The 21,459-nt window shown below is 41.2% G+C and overlaps 1 long non-coding RNA gene across 3 annotated transcripts in view; it reads right to left on the bottom strand.

The window, feature by feature from the left end:
- Window positions 1–21,459, bottom strand: part of LOC144310652 (uncharacterized) — a 51,021-nt gene that overhangs the window by 26,281 nt on the left and 3,281 nt on the right. For 2 of the 3 annotated variants that reach the window (XR_013376297.1, XR_013376298.1), the window contains exon 1: window positions 5,939–6,028. The exons of the other annotated variant lie outside the window; for it this stretch is intronic. This is a non-coding gene — a long non-coding RNA (uncharacterized LOC144310652). Of the gene's footprint in view, window positions 1–5,938; window positions 6,029–21,459 lie in introns of those variants that run through there. 3 annotated transcript variants of the gene reach the window in all.

Genomic DNA, 21,459 nt, shown 5'->3' with positions numbered 1-21,459 from the left:
GAGGCATTTACATTGTAGGGGTGTGAAGAGGAGAGGACTCCATATCCCTCAATGACTCTGTTCCACATAATTTAGAATTGATTCTCGCTGGTATTGACTAGGAGCAAGGCTGGGTTTCCTGAGAACAAATGAGTTCTGGAAAACATGTGTTTTTGTTTTCGTTTTGTTAATGATCTGGCAAGAGCAACTCGGATTTAATATGTAGCACATGAGCCACCACATCCTCACCTCCCCACTTCTCATGTCTGCGGCAAACTTGGCTGCTTAGTGCAAACCTCATTTCTTCTAGATTCCAGACTTCAGGATCCTTCTCAACACAGCACTCGGGAAGCCGCTACCAATGGATTGGAATTGGCTCAAGAGATAAGATTTTTAGGATCCTTTTTGGTTTTGCGGGGGGATGGTAGGGGGAAGGTTGCCCTCCTTGATTTGCAGTCGTCAGCTGGAGGAGACTATTCTAGTTCTTCCCGGGTCAGTTCAACAAATACTAAGTACATGCTTTACAAATGTCCACCTCGGACCTGCTTCTAGAGAAAAACCTGACCATGACCATCTCCTCTATAAAACTCTTCTGTGGCTTTATGTTCCCTGCAGGATAAGGTCCACATTCCTTTACCCATATTTAGGGCTCTCCATTGTCTGTCCTAGCAAGATTTCCAGGCTCCTCTTATGGCACATCTGCCCAGTGACCCTGCACTCCAGCCTCTGAACCACATTCCCACCTGACCATCTACTATCTCCATGCCTCTGCATACTTGCTCCCTTGGCCTGGAACAACTTGCTCCCTCCCTTGCCTAGATCAGTGGTTCTCAAACTTGAGCATACATTAAAGGAATGGTTAAAACACAGATTTCTGGGCCCCAAGCCCAGAGTTTCAGATTGAGGGAAGGGCTCCAAGAACTTGTATTTCTCACAGTATCCCAAAGTGGTGGTGCTACCAGGCTAGGGACCACACTTTGATAACTACAGCTCTAGATAATTCTGGCCTTTCAAGCTCAACTCAGAATTCATTTCTTCCAGAAAGTCCCCCACCCACCCACCTGGACTTTCCCATACTGTGTTGGGTGCCTCTGCCGGGCCCCCACATCCCCTATTTACTCTGTCCTAGTACCTAAAAAGTTATGCAGAAATCACCTATCAATTTGGCTATATTGCCTTCATTGTTAAGCTCTTTGAGACTTCAGCTCAACCACGTCTTTTTCATCTCCATGTCCCTAACACCTACTAACCAGCAGAAGTTCCCCTACAGTTTTTAATGAATATAAACCCTCCTGTGAGCAAAGGGCAGATGGAACCGAATTTCAAGGAAACACATGATGTAATGAGGAGAAATATTATTGCCATGGTTCCCTCCTCTCTCACCTGGAGCACTGCCTCAATCTCCTCCCTCTGGTCCGAACACCTCCCTTCCCTCCCCCACACCAACTCTGCCACACTCTTGCTTATACTTTTCCACGACACCACATGGCCATCAGGAAAAAGGCTGAATTCCTCATCCTCACATTCCAAGTCTCCAGAGCAGGGCCCCAACATAATCTTCCATCCTCATCCTCTTACATACTAGGTTCTTAATATCCCAAACCGCTTTATCCTTCCATGCTATTTCCTCCACAGAGACTGTCCTTCGCCCTTGTCTTCCTGGAAAATTTTTATTTGTATGTCAGAGACCAGATCAAGTATCACCATCTCCATGAAGCCCTCCTGGATTACTCCAGACCTGAAGACTTATTCTGATAGCCTGTTGTACTTCTCTTATTATAACACTCAGACAAGTAAACAACCCTTTCTATTACCCAGAAAACTTTCCCTACTAGCCTGTGAGTTCTGGAAAGACTATAGTTTACATCTGTTTTTCTGGCTCCTGGTATACAGGAGGTGCTCAATGACTGTTTTATCAATCTGGCTTCTACCATGAGAAATATAAAAACATACTTGAATTTTATAGGTTCCAACCTCCTCCAGAATTCCTTTAGAATCTCTATCTCAAAGAGACCATTTCACCTGTATTTAAAACTAGGGCAAGTTTCCTTACAACCTGGAGAAAAAATACAGACCTGTGTGTGTGTATATATGTGTATGTGTATATATACATATATTTATATAGCCTCTGTCCAATGCATATGTCCAATGAGATTTCCTTTCCAGAGGGACCAAAATGTATTTACATAAAGAATTAGAAGAGGAAAATCTTGTAAAATCTACTCAATAAATGCGGTGCCCTCAGTGTCCTCTCACAGACCTGGGTGAAGAACAGAAATTCAAGAAGCCTTGGCAGCTCCCACTTTATGTGCAAATGCAGACGTTCTGTAAAGAGTCAGAGGACAGAGAGGGAGGAAGAGGCAGAAGGAAAAACAGATGCAAAAGACAATGTCAGAGAGACACTAAAAAGAAAAATCAAATCCAGTGAGATCTAAGGGAAGACAAAAACGAAAGAAAGAAAAGAAAGAAAGAAAGAAAGAAAGAAAGAAAGAAAGAAAGAAAGAAAGAAAGAAAGAAAGATGGGAGGATGAGAGGAAGGAATAGGAAGAAGAAAAGCAAGAGAAGAGACCTTGACCCCCAGAAAAAGATACACCTGAGCACACATGGAACAAAGAAGGAAACAAAAACAGGCACGGATTAAAGACAGACAGACAAAGGCCAACCATGTCCCTGAGCTGCTAGCCTGTGACAACTGGTCCACGGTAGGTACTATCAATGATCTGAATGAATGTGGAATGCAGATGGAGAGGAAGAGATCCACAGACAAACAGAGAGAGGATAGCACAGAGCTCCAGCTTGGTGCCTGCCATTTTCCCGCCACATACTCTGTAAGCAATAGAAAAATTATAAGTCAGCCAAGAGCACATATGAGTGTGAGAACTCCAGCTTTGGCTGAAGGCCTCCAAGACTTTAAGGGCTCATCAGGGACATTATATCTTCTAGACCACCAAGGGCACGCCAATCCTGGGAAGAGTCTGGACACATCATAAAAATCTTCTCTGAGATAACACTTTATTCCACCCTTGATTGACTCTGTGGGACAGGAGAAAGCATACTGCACAGGGACTTGGGGCACCTGGGTTCCAGTCTAGGCCTTGTAGCTCCCCAGAGCATCAGTGTTAATAGTCACCTGTCAATGTACACCTTGTTTCCTGGCTTCTTTCACTCCACATCTCTTCCTTCACTCAGCTTTTGAGATTTATCCATTTTGCTCAATGTATCAGTAATTTCTTTCTGTTTATAGCTGTTTATATATTCCAAGACATGGATATACCAAATTTGCTTATTCATTCACCTGTTGATGAACACTTGGATTGTTTCCAGTCTGAGACTATTCTAAATAAAAATTCTGTGAATATTTCGTTCATATGTATGTACATATTCATTCCTCTTGGATAAATGTCTAAGAATAGAATAGCTGGCTCTGGGAAACGAACTAGGGGTGGTAGAAGGGGAGGAGGGCGGGGGGTGGGAGTGAATGGGTGACAGGCACTGGGGGTTATTCTGTATGTTAGTAAATTGAACACCAATAAAAAATAAATTAAAAAAAATAAAAAAAATAAAGGGCCAGATATAAATACGGTAAAAAAAAAAAAAAATAGAATAGCTGGGTTGCATGGTTAGTGTATGGTTAACTTTTAGGAAACTATCAAACTTCCAGTTTACATTCCCACATTCACAATAGCCCTTCCAATGAGTATACAGTGGAGTCGAATTGTAATTTTAATTTCTAACTTCCTACTAATTAATGATGTTGTACATATTTTTGTGTGGTTATTGGCCATTCATTTATTTTCATTTATGCAGTGTTTGCTCAAATCTTTTGCCTGGTTTTTATTGGATTGTTTGTCTTATTACTGATTGGATGAGTTCTCTATATATTCTTGATGCTGGTCTTTATAAAATAAAACTATTATAGTTTCTTCCAGCCTGTGACCTCAATTTTCATTTTCCTGATATTTTACTTTGAAGAGCAGAAGTATTTACTTTTGATGAAGCAAAACATATCAATTATCTTCTCTTATGGGGGATCCCTGGGTGGCGCAGCGGTTTGGCGCCTGCCTTTGGCCCAGGGCGCGATCCTGGAGATCCGGGATCGAATCCCACATCAGGCTCCCGGTGCATGGAGCCTGCTTCTCCCTCTGCCTGTGTCTCTGCCTCTCTCTCTCTCACTGTGTGCCTATCATGAATAAAAATTAAAAAAAAAATAAAAAATATCTTCTCTTATGATTTGTAATTTTGTGTCCTAAGAAATTTGTCCTGTTCTCAAGATCACAGTTTGTTGTTTTTGTTTTTTGTTTTACAATTTCAGTTTTCACATTTAGGTCTATAATCAGTTACCAAGTAAGTATCTTTTTGTGGTGTGAGGTAGGAATCATGGTTCATATTTTTCCAAATAGACATCCAGTTCTAGCACCATTTGTTGTATACATTATTTTTCCCCAATCGGATTATCTTGGCACCCTGGTCAAAAAGCAATTGACTCTGGGTTTCTTGGTCTCTTTCTGGTCTCTATTATGTTTCATTAATCTATATGTCTATCTTTATACACCAATACCACCCTGTCTTAATTATTGTAGTTTTACAATATATCTCAATACAAAGTTATGTAACTCCTTCAGCTTGTTCTTTTTCAAAATTGTTTTTGGCTCTTTTATGTCATTTGCATTTCCTAAATTTTAGAATCATCTTGTCGATTTCTATTCCAATTTCAATTTTTCTATTTCTAAAAATTCTTCTGGAATTTTTACTGGAATTTCCTTGCATCTGTAGGTCAATTTGGGAGAAAATCAACACCTTAAAAATAATGAGTTTCTAATTCTTGAGTATAGTATATCACACTACTAATTTAGATCATACTCAATTTCTCTCACCAGTTTTTTACAGTTATCACATATCTTCATAAACTTACCCTATTTCATATTTTTGATACTACTTTACATTGTGTTTTAGAATTTCATTTTCTAATTGTTTTTACTCTATTTGGAATTATAATTGATTTGGGCACATTGAACTTGTATCAAGTGACCTTGTGAAATTTATTTAGTTAGTAGCTTTTTTGGAGGTTTTTTGGAGTTTTCTACATATATGATTATGTCATCTGCAAATAAAGACAGTTTTCCTTCTTCCTTTCCCATATAAATAGCTTCCCCCCCCCCCCTTTGTTTTATTGACTATCCAGGACCTTTACTATAATATTGAATAGAATTGATGAGAATGGACATTGTTGACTGGGGGTGGGGGGGGAGTATTCATTCTCAACATCAAGCATGAGGCCAGTTGTAGGTTTTATTGTAAATGACCTCTATCAACTTAAGAAAGTTCCTTTACATTCCTAGTTTACAGAAGAATTCTATCATGAATCAGTGTTCAATATTGTCAAATATTTTCTCTATGTTTACTGAAATGATCTTTTTTTTTCTCCTTTATTCTGTTAATGTCATGTATTCCATTAACTGAATTTCAGATGTTAAATTAAGCTTATATTCCTGGAATAAACACAGGATATTGCTGGACATGATTTGCCAATTTTTTGCATCTATATTCTAGAGAAATACTAATCTTAGATTTTCTTTTCTTGTAATAGCTATGTCTGGTTTTAGTATCAGGATATTAGGCTCATAAAATGGGTTGGAAAGTATTCCCTCTTCCTCTAAAAAGAATTTATGTAAAATTCATATTATTTCTTTCTTAAATGTTTGGTAGAATTCACCAGTGAAGCCATCTGGGCATTAAGATGCTTTGTTCTATGGGGACAATTATTTTTAACTTTTTATTTTGAGATAATTTTAGACTTACTGAATAATTGCAAAAAATAGTCCAGAAAGATCCCATATATCCTTCACCCAGCATCTAAGGTTAATATCTCACATAACCATGGTACAATTATAAAAAAACTTTTTAAAAATAACACTGTTATAACAGTTTTAATTAAACTACAGATCTTATTTGGACTCACTGGTATTATTCACTTAATGTCCTTTCTACATTCCAGAATCTATTCTTGGCTGCCATGTCACATTTAGCTGTCACAGCTCCTTAGTCTTTTCTAATCTGTGACAGATCCTCAGCCCCTCCTTGCCTTTCATTAATCATGATGTTATGATTGTGATGTTTGTCTACCTCCAGAATGCCGTATTGAAACCCTAACTCTCAATGGGATGAATTATGAGGTAGGACTTCTGGCAGGTAATTAGGTTGTGAGGGTGGGGCCCTCATGATGGGATTAGTGTCCTTCTAGAAAGACACCAGAAAAGCTTGCTCCCTCCCTCTACTCCACATAAGGATACATAGAGAAGACAGCCTTCTGTAAACCAGGAAGCAGGCTTTCCCCAGGCATCACATCTGCTGGGACATTGATCTTGGACTTCCCAGCCTTCAGAACAGTGAGGATTGAATATTTGTTTTTCAGCCACCCAGTCTATGGTAATTTGTTATAGTAGTCTGAGCTGGTTAAGACAGATGACCTTGAGACCTTAAAAAGTACTAGCCAGTCATTTTATGGAAATACTCTCAGTTCTGGTTTGTGTAAGTTGTTTCATGATTAAATTTAAGTTTTGCACTATTGGGAAGAAGACCTCAGAGGTGAGGTGCTCTTTTGGTATATCATTTCAGAGAGTACATGATGTCGATATGCCTGAAAGGAGTTGTTAACCTTTATTTCTTGGCTAAGGTGGGGTCATCCATGCTTCTCTATCATAAAGTTTCCATTTTTTCCTTTAAATTAATAAGCATTTGTTTGGATAGAGATACTTTGAGACTCTACCTCCTTAAACTTCTTGAGTTTAATAAAACTAATTTAAAACAGTTCATGTAGCCCATAAGAATCATTACTCTCTTTACAAAATATCGTTTTTGTTGTTTGTTTTTCTTTTTAGGATTTTTTCTTTATCTCTGGATCACTGGATTTTAGCTGTTTGACTATAATGTCATAGTGGAGTGTGTGTGTGTGTGTGTGTGTTTGTGTGTCCTGCTTAAAGTTCATTGAGTTTCTTAAATCTGTGAGCTGCTACTTTTTATCTTATCTGGAACACTTGTCAGGAATTATTTCTTCAAACATCCTTTGTGTTCTTTCTCTGTCCCTTTTCTGGGACTTCAATTATACTGGTAATAATAGCCTGTTTTGTCTTAGGGGTCGCTGAGGTTCTGTGCTCCCCTTTAAGTATTTTTTCTCTTTTTAGTTTCAATAGTGTTATAGACTGAATTTTGTCCCCCCAAAATTCATATGGTGATGTCCTAATGCCCAATGTGACTGTATTGGGAGATGGGGTCTTTGGGGAGGTAATTAAGATTAAATGAGGCCATTAAGCAGAGCCCTAGTCCGATGAGATTGGTGTTCTTATAAGAAGAGGAAGAGACACGAGAGATCTCTCTGTGTATGTGTCCAAACACAGAGAAGGCGTGTGAGGACACAATGAGAAGGCAGACATCTATAAGCCAGGAGAGGTCTCACCTGAAACCAAGCTTGAAGGTACCTTGGACTTCAGCCTCCAGAACTGTGACAAATAAACTTCCATCACTGAAGCTGCCAGTCTATGGTATTTGGTTATGGTGGCTTGAGTAAGCCAGTGCAGACAGTTTACTGCTTCAAGAATGTTATCTTCTGTAATGTCGACTCTGTGTTAATCCCGATATGACATTTTTTATTTAAAATTATATTTTTTACCTATAAAACTATCTCACTGAGTTTTTTCATAGCTTTCATTTCAGTATTTATTGTACCCATGTTTCCCTTTAAAGACTTGAACATATTTATAGTCATTATAAACTTCTTATCTGCCAGTTCCATTATCTGTCATTTCTGGGTATGTTTCTATTGACTTTTTCTCTTTTTTTCATCTCAGTTTCCTGCTTCCTAACATGTCCAATTGGATCCTTGGCATTGTTGTGTGCTAGATTTTGTTGCCTTCCTCTAAAGAGTGTTAGACTTTGTTCTGGGAGGCACTTAAGTTAGTAGTGAATCCTTTCAAGAGTGGTTTTAAGCTTTGTAGAGTAACCTTTAATTTAAGGCTAGTTAAGAACTCCTAATAAGGGATAAACCTGGCATTTACTAAATGTCATGGGTATTCAGTGAGATCTCTCTGGTTACAGATATCTGAGTGCTACAAGTTTTGGAAACTGTCCTACTTATCATTTTTCTAGTCATCCTTTTCTTGGCTTCATAGAGTTCCCTCTATGTATGTGCACTTAATATTTAGCAGCAGACTCAAGAGGAGCCCTATGCAGTTATCTGAAGCTTTTCTCTATGTAGTTTTCTCCTCTTTTGTGCTCTGCTCTACAAATTCCAGCAAAGTCCACCTTCCTGAAATCTAGTCTCTGACTCCTCAACTCAATGAGACTGCAATGGTCTGCCTGGCATGCTCATCCCTATTCTACAGACCAAAAAGTGCCTTCAGGCAGAAAGCAAAGTGATCACTGGTCTCATCTCATTTGTTGCCCTTCTCCAACATCTTTTTCATATATTTTGTTCATTCTTATGCCATGTGATCAAAGGAAAGCACGAGTAGCTACATTAATTTCAGACAGAGCAGACTTCAAAGCAAGGAAATTTATCACAGGTAAAGAAGGGCATTATGTAATGATAAAGGAGCCAATTCTCCAAAAAGACATAACAACATAACTGCTAATCACAGAAATGGAGACAAGAAAAATTAATTTAATGGAATAATGACATAAAAATTTATGTATTATATATCTTAGTTTTTCACTCATCCAAGCATTGGCCCACCAACAGAACACTCAGATACATTCAATAATAATTAAATGTGGTCATCTTTTATACTTTGTCAACTTTCACTCATTTAAAATAGTTTTAAGACTACATTTAAAAACTATAATTTAACTTTTTTTTAATTTTGTCAAAACATGTAATAGTTTATTAGGTTGACTCAAGTTTTAAATATGTAGACATATGGTATACAGGTTCCATTTCAGTTCAAGCTCCAGGCCCTGCAAGAGTTAGGGATGGGACTGCACTTGCCTTTAGATATTCTTCTGCCTTGAGGCTGAGCAGCCCCACAAAGTCTCCTCCATGCCAGGGTTCATAGTCTCTACATGCAGCGAACACTGATGCTCCACCTCTGCAAGAGCTGGCTCTCCTCATGGTCCCAGAGGAATCCTAGTTCCTTTATCCCTTGCTAGTGGCACTGGGATTCAGTTCCACTCCCTTGATCCTGCCTTGGAATCATCTCACCTCTCTGCACTGTTTGTACCAACATTGCAACTGCCATTATTGTCACCAAAGAAATTGGAGGTTCAAGCTGCTACCAATGCGTGCACTGCCTCTGCATGACAAGAGTTACTTACTATTCTCTAAGCCCCTGTATTAGTTCCCTGAGGCTGCTATAACAAATTACCACAAACTTGATGGCTTTACAACAAAGAAATGGATTTCCTCACAGTTCTGGAGGCCAGAAATCTTCAGTGATTGTCACTGGACCAAGATCAAGGTGTAGGCAAGACCATGTTCCCTCCAGAGGCTCTAGGGGAAAATGTGTTCCTTGCCTCTTCCAGCTTCTCTTGGCTGTTGGTATTCCTTGACATGGGGCTGCATCACTCCAATCTCTGCCTTCTGGACATGTTGCCTTCTCCTTTTTCATGTGTCCTCAGATCTCCCTCTGCCTGCCTCTTAAGAAGATACATGTTATTGAATTTAGGGCTCAAGCTGATAATCAAGGACAATCTCTCCATCTCAACAGCCTTAACTTAATCACAACGGCAAAAATTCTTTCCAAACAAGATACCATCTCCAGGTTCCAGGAATCAGGACCTGTTATCTTTGGGAGCCATTCTTCAGCTTCCCATACTCCCCAACCCTTATTTCCACCACCATCAATCCTTTTTCCCCAACTCAAAGTCTAGAGCCAAAACCTTCCTGACCCAGTTCAAAATTTCACTCATGTTCTGTCGCAGAATTAACAATTCCCAGAATTACTGACTATGAAATCAATTATTCTCTTCAAAAGAAAAATCTACCCTGCCCACTAGACCATGGCCTTGTCTTTAGTTCCAAAAACAAAATAACAAAGTAACTTAATTTTGTATAACCAAATCTTGGGAAATAAATGAGTCTTATCCATGTTTACTCTGTACAATTCCACATAGTAAAAAACATTTGGATTTTTAAAAATTTTATTTTTCCTGTGAAGGCCTTAATGTGCCACTAGATATAGGTACTTTGCAGACTGGCATGAGGCTGGCACTACTGTCCCTCTTCCACGCTCATCACCCCGCCTAATTCATGGGGCCTGATATATTTGATACAGAAGAGATGCTTGGTAACAAAAATGTATCACACAAATGGAAGAGTCTTGGCATGTGGAAGATGGAAATCACCTTTTTAAAGCTATTCTATCATATCTGATGTTGTAATGTTACACTTAAGAACAACAGAGTTGAGAGAAGGAAGTAGAGCTGGGCTGTAATCCCACTGTCTCGTTAACTAATGAAGTAGCCAGAGAGGCATCACCTCACCTCCCAGGCCTACTTTTTGCTCACTGGTCAAGTTGGGATACAAACCCTGATCACTTAGTGTTCTTAGGGGGTTGACAGTCACCAGGTAGATGAAGGACTATGTCAAAACAAAGAGCTGTACAAACACTAGCCATTCTCCCCATTGATAACTCTACAGAATGGATGTTAGTATCACCATAAGATTGGTGATATTATCTTCTATATAAATCATCTAATAATTTTTTTATTTTTTTAAGATTTTATTTATTATTTATTTGAAGGAGAGAGAGAACAAGGGAGGAACAGAGGGAGAAGGAAAGAGAGAATCTCAAGTAGACTCCACACTGAGCATGGAGCCCGGCTTGGGGCTCGATCCTACCACCCTGAGATCATAACCTGAGCTGATATCAAGAGTTGGACTTTAACCAACTGAGCCACCCCTGTGGCCCCTTTTATTTTTTTTAAAGAGGCAAATGACATGCTGCCCCAAATCACACTCTGCTAATAAAATCACATTTCAGTATCTGGCAGGTAGAAACAGCACTTTTTCCCTTCATTATAGGAAGGTTCTGCTATTTCTAATCTTCTGTGTATAACCTAAATGCTAAGTATATTAGAATCCTCTGTCACACGAAAAAAACACAGGCTGTGAATGAAAGCCTAAAAGAACACACATTTTTTAAATTTGTTTTCCATTCACAGATCTTTTTTGGCCCCCATCCCAATTGCCACATATTCACTCCAAAAATATGTATGTGATGATATAATAATAGTAGTAAAAATAACAATAGTAATTATTACTATGTTAACAATAGCTATCATTTATTGAGCAGTTACTCTGAGCCAAGCACTATGATCTACAGACCCCAGGGCAGCAGAGGAAGAAGAAACAGTTTAGCTGAATTTTTTTGAAGATAGTGACTATTGCAGGCTGTTGGATAAACGACCCCCAAACAACTCAGGAAATAAACAAAGGGTAACAACTCTAGAAAATCAAGGTTCTAGGTATTTCTACTCATCAGTAAGTACATAGGATATATTTTTCAGGATAGAGCTGTGGTCCACAGGCAAACGTTTATAAGTACCTAAAAGAAAAGAAGAGAGAAGTTTCTAGGGAGAATTTAAAATACAGATTTCTCTGCTTTCAGTCTGTTTGCTCTCTTTTCCCTCACTTGGTAAATGAAGCACTATCATAATTAATGCATTATAAGGAAATACTCAGGATAGCTCAATGAGGTTGGAAATACTAGAACACTAAGTTACATTTTATATAGATTGCAAACCCTTACTTTTATTTCTTCCAGTCTCATTTGGTTATTAATTTGCTCACAGCCTTGTTGCATGTTTTATATGAAGAAAACCCTCACCCTAGCTCTCAGTCACATACTATTTAGAGTAATTTTCAGATATTCATTGAGAAGGTTAGGCAGATGATTGCTGTTTAATAACCTCCAGCATTTGAAGTACTTCTTAATGTTTACAAAGCATGTTCCCACTCAGGCTCTCAGCTGAGCCTCATGTCAACTTCATTACTGCAGATGAGGACAATGAAATTTCGGGGGGTCATAGGACTTGTCCAAAGTCACGCAGTAAAAATTGGGGCTAGGACTCCCACCCTCCATCCTCCCAAAATCTCCTATGACTAAAAAAAAAAAGCAAATCATCTTGCTAAGATCTTCTGGATTCAATGGAAATTTTTCAGTGACAACAGCCTAAGGAGGCACCAGAATAATGAGCATTATGAAACAGGGACATCACCAAAGGAAAGATAAGAGGCACAGAACAATTCTGGGATTTGAAGCCTCCCACTTGGGTTCGAGTCCCAGCTCTGCCATTAGTAACAGAGTCACCCTGCTTGGACGTGTCTGATTTTCAGGCTTTCTGCCTCACTCAAGTGTCAGCATCACGAGGACAGGTGCCATTCATTCTTGTTCCCCAATAGAATCCTCCACACTCAGCCCAGCACCTGGCAAATAGTAGATGCTCACAAATATCTCTTGAATATGTTTCTCAACCAAAGCAAGCTCCTGCTCCCCTCTGGGCACCATGTGGTCATTTGCAAAATGACATAAGCCTGTCTAAGGGCTAGTAAGGCACAAGGTAAGAGAGAAACATTAACTTGCCAGGCTGTTCCCCTGCCTGCCTTTCTTGGTGGCTCATCGTCACACAGGTCCACTCCTGGGATGGAGTTCTCTGGAAGGCAGAGCGTAATACACATGGGAGTGGATGTTTGGGTGGTGCCGCTCTTGCTGGGCTGCAGAGACAGTATGACACAGAGATGAAAAATGGCATTGCTCTTAAGACCTAAAACCAACATCTCTCATTTTTAATGTTCTGCCAACGAAAATCTCAGCCTCTTGAAAGGACTGAGTGTTCCATTCATATTGCCCCACTTAGCATTTGTGTTTTTTAAGGGAATAAACATTTCTGTTTGCTGAGCAAAAGCAAAATGAGATTCAGTAAATACACAACTCATTTGATCAACAGAGTTCACGCAAAGCTCCAGGCTGATTGCTCAAGATAGATTTGTTATGGACAAAAAAACAACATTCAGATCCTCTTCCCTAATCAGACTCCCTTTTCTCTGTCCAGGCTGAAGAGGAAGTAGATTGGAATGGAAGGACCTAGACCATAGTGTCAGACCTCATGTCCATCCCAGTTCAACCATATGCAGGCACATAACTTCAGAAAATATTCCCTCTATATTAGGGTTCCTCAGAGAAACTGAATCAATAGGGTATATGTGGAGAAAGTACAAGAGATCTAGTTGAAGGCATTGCCCCCATGACTGGAGAGGCTGGCCACTCTGATTGCTGCAGGGCAGGCCGGCAGACTGGAAATTCAGCTAAGAGCTGATGTTGCAGCTGAGTCTAAAGGCATTCTGGAGGCAGAATTTCTTCTTCCTAGGGGACCTCAATCTTTTCTCATCTGGTCTTCAACTACCATATTATGAAGAATAATCTGCTTTACTCAAAGTTGGTTGATATGTTCATCACATTCAAAAATACCTTTGTTACATATAGACTGATGGTAGACCAAACAACTGGGCATGCAGCCTAGCAGGTGGACCCATCAAATTAATCCTCACACTCTTCAGGCCTGCTCCCTCATCCACATGCGACATCCATGTGCTGGATGGATGGAAAAGTACATGACTTATGGCAAGTACTAGACAAATGCCATGCCAAAAAAAATCAAGTTCCATGAACATCAGCTGGCCTCTACTATGTGCCAGGCACTGTTCCAGACCTCAGAGATGCCGACGTGAACAGGACCTTGCCCTTGAGGAGGTAACTGTCTAGGGAAGGAAACAGAGATGGCAGCTATATACTACAGATAACATGGGCGTCTAAAGGAGTTGCACCCAACACAGCTGGGAGGGACATGGAAGGCCTCCTGGAGAAGGTGACTCCTGATCTGAATCTATGAAGGGGAAAAAGACTTAGCCACATCCAGAAAAGTAGAAGGCATTCCAGGGAGCAATAATAATTTAACTGAAGGCTTCAAAATCTGAAGTAGCACGGTATGGGTGAGAACCTGAGCTACCGGGGTGAGCTGGAATGGGGGCGTGTGAGTCGTCCGAGGGTTGCCATAACAAATTAACACAAACTCAGTGACTGAAGAGAAATTTATTCTCTCCCAGCTCTGGAGGCTAGATGTCTGAAATCAAGGTGTCAGCAAGGTTGGTCCCTCCAGGAAGCTCTGAAAGGGAACTGGTTCCATTACTCTCTCCTGGGAAGGAGTCACCCCTACTTTGCCTCCACCTTCACTTGGTGTTCTCCCCTATGTGTGTGTCTGTACCCAAATTTCCCTCTTCTAAGGACACCAGCCATGGGATTGGGGCCCACCCTTCTCCAGAACAACCTCATTTTAACATGATTCTATCTGCAAAGACCCTCTTTCCAAATAAGGTCACATCCACAGGTGCTAGAGGTTGGGACTTGAACACACCTTTGGGGGGCACACAATTCAATCTGTGATACAAGATAATGAGAGACATGGTACAAGCTTTAGTTAAGAAAGTCTTCCAGGCTCTGATGGTAAGAAGAGACAAGACCAGAGGTCTCTTCCCATGGTTCTCTTGCTGTGATCACCAGGAAGCTCATGGCCAAAAGTGCAACAGATGCAAGGATGCATCTTTTTTTTTTTTTTTTTTTTTTTTTTTTGCAGGGCAGGGGATGCACAGGTCCAGGACATTACAGTTTGCATTGTATTTATAAGCAGTATTTCTAACTGCTTCTCATTATCTTTATCCTTCTCTATTAGCCAGAGCTCCTAATAAGAAACAGAATGCTCAAATATGGGTTATTCGAGAAGGTTTTATTTACAGTGGGACACTTACAGAGGTATGGGCTGCAGGAAGGGAAAGCACACAGTGACCAGGGGCTAGTCACAGTGAAGCTTAGCATCCCCAGGTCCCAAGGAATGGATCAGTCACCTCTCCAAAAAGAGAGAGTCTTGTCAAGGTCACCTTGAAAAGAGATGACCTCCTCTGTGGAAGGACACAGCCTGGCCAGAGTGACCTCATCATGTCACTCACCTCTTCCTCTGACCTCCTGGTGGTGACTTCCATGGCCAAACTCAATGGGGATCTAGATGGAGGCCACACAGGTGAGTACCCTAGGATGGGGAGCAGGATGGAGAAGGGTGTAGAGTGGGTCTGAGGGGACAAGCAAGAGAAAAAATTATTTGCCCTTCATCCAGATTCCTCAATTATTTTCCATGCTCTCTATGCTGGGGTTAGCTGACTCAAACTTTTTGAAAGAGATCATGAAGTAGAGGCAGCATCTCCTGTCCCCCTCACCAAGGGGCTCTTCATCCTGTGAGGTTTGCACACTGCATGCAGGAGCTGAGTGACCCGGTGTGGCCACAGAAGGCTGACCCACCCCAGAACCAGAGCCCTTTGCGTACATTCTTCTGGCCACTCATCGAGTTACATAAACTCCCGGCAGGCTCCCCATCTCCAGGGCTTTCCGAGGACATACTTGAGGCAAGAGTCATCCCGGCACTGAGTGCTGGTGACAGATGTTGCAGACTGCCACGCGAAAGAGGCCCAGATGGAGGACTAGAGGGGTGGAGTGAGCCCGGGGAGGGTACTCTGGCTCTTCAGCTCACATGGAGAACACATCAGATCATTCTGTGCCCCTGCTGACAAGCTCGTATTTCCTCCCTGAGTCCCAGCATACTTCAGAGGTATGTGGACATAGGCACAGATGTCAGGACTGGAGGGGACCCTTGAGACCACCTAGTGCAGGCCCTTCGTCACAGAGATGCACAGACTGCAGGCCAGAGAGGGCAGGATAATGGTGTGTCACCTAGGGTTCGCTGAGTGCCTGTGCTCTTCCAGCTGGCACGCTCCATGCAATGGTCCTTCATGCACACTGCTCCGTGCAATGGTCCTTCGTGCACAAAGATTGCTGCACACCTGCTATGTGCCGGGCACCATGCCTGATGGTGGAGAGACACACGAGGACAAGGCTGGCATCAACCTGTCTTCATGGAATCTACAGAATAACCCACAAGGTATGCAAGTCTGGGAGACCAATGCAATCCAGTCAAACACTTTTATGAACCAGAAGAATAAAAAAAAGAAGGTTGTCCTGTGCAAGCTGTTCCATGAACAGCTCATGGAAGCTTCCAGACCTGGAGGCTTGGACTGGAATGTAACCATGATACTGTTGTTTCTAAAGGAAGAGGTTGTGTCCACCTGCAGAGTGTGAGTCAGGGGTGCAGGCAGAGAAAATGGGTAACTAAGGCTCTGCTTAGGGAAAGGTCAGCAGGGAAGGCCTCAGGGCTCTTGCAACTTTGCTCCCTGTTTTTATTGAATAAAATAGGAAGAAACCCCTATTCTCTGCAACCTTGGGAAAATTTGAATTTTCTCTTCAAATCAATCCTCTGACAACCAATGGACTCTAACAATCGAAGGAGATTGGGCTCAGCATTGGGCCAGCCCTGGGCTTTGACCACATTGCCTTATGATGCAGGCTCACTTTAGAAGAGCTGTCCTGTGACATATCATCACATGATGTCCAGGAGGGAAATATATTCACCAGTGGACTTCTAGAGAAGGACAGCACACTGGTGTCAAACCAACCCACATCAAGCCCTGGCCTCACCAGTGAAAACTGACTTGGAGCAAGCCTCTTATCTGTTAGGAATCTCAGTTTTCTCATCTGGGTAATGAGAATGATTATAATTCCATAAGTCTGTGTTGCTGGTAGCGCTTGATATTATGATTAAAAATCTTTAAATCCCTTCTGTATAGTAAGTACTCGGTAATTGCTAATATCAGTATTATTTTTATCAGTATTATATACAGTAAGTACTCAATCATTGTTAGTGGTAATAATTACTTAACACTGCTCACTTGTTCACAATAGTAAAATTATGAAGATATTTACTAGATAACATTATTTTTTTTAAGATTTTATTTACTCATCAGAGACAAAGAGAGAGAAAGGCAGAGACATAGACAGAGGGAGAAGCAGGCTCCCTATGGGGTGTAGGACTTGATCCCAGGACCCCAGGATCATGCCCAGAGCCAAAGGTAGATGCTCAACCACTGAGCCACCCAGGGGCCCCTAGATAACATTATTTTAAGTCAACTTTCTTTTAAGTTTCTTTTCTCATTCTCAAGTGAAAAAAAAGAGAAAATACAGGAAAGAAAAAAAGAATAAAATATTTAAATCCACAACCCCATAATCCATATATAACTACACTGTGGAACATTGATGTATTTCTCTCAATGTTGGGGGGTTTTTCCTGTGTATTTGTGTGGGTGTGTGGGTGTGGAGAAAAAGATAAATTGTAGGTAAATGAAATTGCACTTTACAGAGATGATCATTTTCCACAGAAAATGGTTCCATAATATTCTATTCGTGTACACACCATAACTTACACAACTGTTCTCTTATTGTTAAGTTTTGGAAGTTTTCCCAATATTTTTGCTGTTATGATTCATGCTATAATGAAATTCTTCATGTGGGAATCTTTTCCACACCTCTCCTAATTTCCTCAGGAGAAGATTCTCTTGGCAGAATTTTTGGATCAAAGGATATAAACTCTTTTAAGTCCCTAATCGTTTTGTCAAGTTCATTTGCAATACAGTTCCACTAAATCACCCTGCCTTGAGCTGAATGTGAACACCTATATTTAAAATTTTTTCATTTCATACGTGAAAACAGAATTTTTCTTTTTTCATTGCTTTGATTACCAGTAAACTGGATTGGTTCTTTTTCTAGGAACTGTATGTTCACACCGTTGACCCCTTTTGCTGCTTTATTTGTTGATTATCTTACCACAATGTATGAGCTTTCTATATAATAAAGATATCTTCTGAATGTCATAGCAGTGGCTAATAAATTTCAGAGTTTGTTGTTTTGCCTTTTAATTTTCAATATTTTTGACATGTGAGTTTTAAATTTTATGTACTTTGAAAATTTAATATACCTTATGATTAAATCTGCTCTTATATACACAACAAATTCCAACTTCACACTCTTAGACTTCACAACCTCCAAGAAAACTCAGTTGAGATACTTCTATATACTTAAACTAGTAGTAGAAAGAATGAATATTGTACTATCTTATGTATTGATGACTTGCCAAACCTGGACTGATGGGTATACAGAGGTTTGTTTGACTATTTTCTCTTTCTGTGCATGTTGCACGTTTTAAACTTTCCCATAATAAAAATCTAAGACATTATTTTGTGGTCTTCACTCTTTAGGCACACAAGCCTCATCTGATTTATGTTCTACTGCCTTTCAAGTTTCATGGACACAAATTCCTAATTTGCAAACTTGGGCACATTTTGAAATTTCTGTAAGCCTTAGCTACCTTCTCTACTGGAAACACACACACACACACACACACACGCAGAAGTAAAACTATACCAAACTTATAAGATTGTTGAAAGGATGAAATTGAATAATACATATTAGCATATAATACGGTGCCTGGCACATAGTAGGTGCTCAACAAAAGTTTTTCTTTTATTATTATTATTACTACTACTCTTACTACTACTGCGATTATTCCAGTTTCTATATGTCAGACTTTCTTGCTGCAAGAATCAAAAGCTGATCCTGGCCAACGAAATAGAAGAGCAGTTTATTTCTAAGATACTGGGAAGCTAGAGGGACAAGTCCATGGAAAGCTCTGGATTGATGCCTGGAAGCCTGGTGTCAGGAGAAACCTGCTGAAGCAGCTGCAGCCCCACCAAGCACAAGTGGCAACTTCACCCCCTGCGGTCACCCTAATAGTGTTGTTTCTGCAGCAGAGCTGGGCGCCTGGCCACTGCACCTGCTAGCCCCATGTCTCTGAGAGGGCTCTGCTTTCAGGCTGCTCCTTTAAATGGGTCTGACCAGTGAACTCCTGAGGAGCCAGAGCCATAATAAGGCTGAAAGTCTCCAAACTGGAGTTCAAAAAATACTGAATACTGGGCGAATATATAACAATGTCCTGTACAGTCATTCTCCTCTTTTACTGCCAACAATTATCACAACAACACAAATCTAACACAAGGAGACTTGCTCTCTGCGTAAAGAGGCCAACCCAAAGGCTTCAGTGGCCCTTCTGGGCAAACAGTCCAGGGTCTCTGGGTGATGCTTACGCCTCCTCTGGTTCTATTCCAAGTCGTTCAATGTGCTAGAGCCTAGGGACAAAGCTGTAAAGGTCGCCTCCGCTGCCACCACCGCCACACACAAGTAACACAAGGGAATGAGGGAAGAAAAGGGAATTTGTTATAAGACAACATGCTAACACATCATGAAACTGTAGTTAGAAAGATATACTTAAATATTCTGCTCTCAGCCAGCATTTCAGCTGCTCAGAAATCTTGACTACGTGGAATGACCCAAACCAAACACCGAATCTTCACTCCTCAGGGATCTGAGCCATGGGTGGTCTGACCAGTATGGAGACTTTGTATTCTTTTTTTTTTTTTTTTTTTTAATTTTTAAGAAAAAAAAAAAGGACAAAAGGAAAAAAAATGTAGAAGTCCCCACAGAGGAACTTCTTAATTCTAGATATACACTTCCCTGTCCAATTTTGTTAGCAGAAACCATCCTTCCCCCTCGGTCACCAGGATTAATCACCCTAGAAGGCACCATGCCCTCTTTTTTGGCCTATTCATCAAGGGCACGAAGGAGCCTGAGAATAACCAGGTGGTAGTTCAGCTTCCTGCCAAACATGAGTAGGACCCAGAGTCGCAGGGATGAAAAGTAAAATTCCATAAGTAGGGGCATTAAACATGGCTGCCTTGGGAAGTCCTATCTGGAAAGATGCTGCCGTAACAATTCGAATATCACAGGGCCTGAGTCCAGGTGCTGCTGAGAATAAAATTTGGAGTTCTGAGGTGGACAGAGTCTTTCTCTTTCAATCCTGGTTACTTTGCACGACTGAGTCCCAAAGGGTGCATGTTGCTATTAGAAAATGCTCTGGAAGAGTCCTGCTCAATGGGGGGAAATGGATTAAACAAATGTGTTTGACCATCGAGCCCTTACCTACTCACTTCAGGCAGAAGTGTTCCAGGTAGAACACAGGTCAGGGTATCCAAACTGCTGCATAGAATCGAGACTGGAGAGCGGAATCTCATCTCACCTCATTAACACATGGCATTGTCCTGAGAAGTGGATTGAGTAACAGATGCAAGTGTGTGTCACATGGTAGATACTCAGTGAACATGGAAATGTGTTCCCTCTGCACACATGGTTTCTCAACCACGCTGGGCAGTGAGTAGGCTGTGTGTTTGTGTAGCCATTTTACGGATTGAAAAGGATAGATTGATTACCTGTGAATGAGAATAAGGCTAGGAAGTGGGAGTGGCAATGGCAGGAAATGATCTTGGCCTTCTGGCTCCGATTCCCATTACTAGACTCACCACTTCCCCAGCCGCACAGCCTCTGTCTGCTCTTACTCACCCCGCAAGCCAATATTTCCCAAATACTGACTCACAGCTCCCCCTCCTTTCAGGCTGCATGAGAATCACAACACACTCCATCACGGGATTGGCAGGCCCTACCTTCTTCTGGGCCCCTGCTGGGAATGCACGAGGTCAGGGCTGCCAGGAACTGAGAGAGTAGGTAAGGCGTCTGCTCCCATGGAGTGACCCGACCTGCGTGAGCTGGCGGGATCCATGACGCTGCCAAGGATCACATCAGAAAGATAATATTTGAAGAGTGAAAGGTTCTCCGAAGAATGTTAAAATCCTTCAAGTGAGTAAGAGCCTAGAGTTCTTGAGGCATGACTCATGCTGGATGAGCCAGAAGGTGAACCATAGATAGCGGATAAAATAGGTCACGACGAGATACCAGAATGTCAGAGCTGGAAGGGATTTTGGAGCTTACCTACCCCTTTAGCAATGAAGAAATTGGCGTTCAAGGTAGAAGACTGGCTCTTCTGCGATCACATAGCTAAGTGGCCGCAGTGGGATCTGAACCCCGGTTTTGTCATTCATGTGTTCAAGCATGCGATCGTTCATTCACTATTTATTGGGCACATCTATGTGCTGAGTGGAGGAAGATTACTGAGAATACAACAGTGAACAAAACAAGCTGGTTTTCTGTCCTCCCAAAGCTGACTTTCCAGAAGAAGAAGAGACAATTAAACATACAATTATGGACAATGATGAGCAGTGTTATGATGAGGGGAGTAAGGAGAGCTATGGAAGCACAGTAGAGGGTGGTCCTATCCCATTTGTGGGCTCAAGAGAGGGCTCGTGGATGGAGTGATGGTCCAGCTGAGCCCTAAAGACTAAGGAGGCATTAATTAAGTGAAAGGGGACTGGCTGGAAGGAAAAAGAACACTCAGGCAGGGAAGATCTCTACATACCAGGCCTATGACTAGACCCTTGTTTTAAAGAAATACAAGTGAGACAGATGCTCTTGCCTTCAAAAAGAGTATGGAGTGCTAAGGGAGCGCAAGACGGGCCCATCCATCTGCCAGGAGGAGGTGACATCTGGTCTGGATTTTGAAAGAGGAATAGGACTTCAAGTCCAAGGCCAAGGAGATAGTGTGGGAAAAGGC

The sequence above is a fragment of the Canis aureus genome, chromosome 3 (genome assembly GCF_053574225.1).
Source record: "Canis aureus isolate CA01 chromosome 3, VMU_Caureus_v.1.0, whole genome shotgun sequence".
NCBI classification, from domain to species: domain Eukaryota; kingdom Metazoa; phylum Chordata; class Mammalia; order Carnivora; family Canidae; genus Canis; species Canis aureus.
This window is presented reverse-complemented; position numbering and strand designations above follow the sequence as displayed.